Source organism: Eubalaena glacialis, chromosome 9, assembly GCF_028564815.1.
Source record: "Eubalaena glacialis isolate mEubGla1 chromosome 9, mEubGla1.1.hap2.+ XY, whole genome shotgun sequence".
Classification (NCBI taxonomy): Eukaryota; Metazoa; Chordata; class Mammalia; order Artiodactyla; family Balaenidae; genus Eubalaena; species Eubalaena glacialis.
Window position 1 is genome coordinate 100,449,857 of NC_083724.1, and position 1,676 is coordinate 100,451,532.

Here is a 1,676-nt window from a genome sequence, read left to right on the forward strand (position 1 = left end):
AGCTTTTTTTCCTCTCAGCACTTGAATATATCCTCATACTGAGACAAGATGGAAGGAGGCAGGGCACAACCATTAAAAGAATGACATAGCCATTGAGAAGAATGGGATATGACAGAAAATGGTTAGAACTGATTAGGTCCAAGATGGCAGAAGGTTCAACTTCCAGTAGACCTTGAGCCTCATTATATGCTCATTGTAATACATTAGCATGCTAAGTGACACACCCACAGGTGCCATGACAGTTCCAAGGCTGACCATAAAAGGCCAAAAAGTGGGCAGTGGCCCATGTCATGGAAATCCCTGCCTCTTCCCCAAAACAGTTGGAATAATCCTCCCACTTGTTAGTCTATGAAATTACCCAGCCCATAAAACTAACAACCCCATACCTCGGGGCCACTCTCACTTTCTTAGATGGCCTGCGTTCTGTCTGTTGAAGGTGTATCACTTTAGATAAACTCACTTTCACTTTACGATGGCTTGCTCTTGAATTCTTTCCTGCGTGAAGCCAGGGACCCTTTCTTGGCAGCCCATCCCAGGAACTCACCTGAGACCTGAGACATGACCATCCTCTTATGCCCCATTTTCCTGCAATACTACTGCATCTGGCCTCCATGGTTTCCGATGAGAAATCAGCTGTTAATATTATTGAGGATGAAAAAATTGAACTTCATCAAAATTAAAAACTTTTGTGCACCAAATGAGATTATCAAAAGGTGAAAAGATAACCTTATAGAATAGAAGAAAATATTTGCAAATCACACACCTGATAAGTATTTGGTATCCAGAATATATAAATAACTTTCATAACTCAACAACAAAAAGCAACTCTATTAAAAAATGGGCAAAAGACTTGAATAGACATTTCTCCAACATGAAAACTGTTCAACATCATTAGTCATTAGGAAAATGAAAATCAAAACCACAGTGAGATACCACTTCACACCCACTAGGATGGTTAAAATTTAAAAAAAAAAGAAAAAAATAACAAGTGTTGGTAAGGATGTGCAGAAATTGGAACCTTTGTACATTGCTGTAGGGAGTATAAAATGGTTCAGTCATTGTGTAAAAACAGTTTGACAGTTCCTTGAAAAGTTAAAAACAGAACTCCATACAACCCAGCAATTCCATTCCTAACTATAGACTCAAACTAATTGTAGACAGGGGTTCAAACAAAAATCTGAGCACAGATCTTTACAGCAGTATTATTTATAATAGCCAAAAGACGGAAACAACCCAAATGTCCATCAACAGATAAGTGGATAAACAAATTGTAATATATACATACAATGAAATGTTATTCAGCCATAAAAAGGAATGAAGTACTCATAAATGCTACAATGTGGGTGAATACTTAAAAGCTAGCTAGGGCCTTCCCTGGTGGTGTAGTGGTTAAGAATCCACCTGCCGATGCAGGGACACGGGTTTGAGCCCTGGTGCAGGAAGATCCCACATGCCATGGATGCAACTAAGCCTGTGCACCACAACTACTGAAGCCCGCATGCCTAGAGCCCATGCTCCACAACAAGGGAAGCCACCACAATGAGAAGCCCGTGCATTGCAACGAAGAGTAGCCCCCACTCGCCACAAATAGAGAAAAGCCCATGCACAACAACAAAGACCCAACGCAGCCAAAAATAAAAATAAACAAAATAAATAAATAAAAATAAAAGCTATGC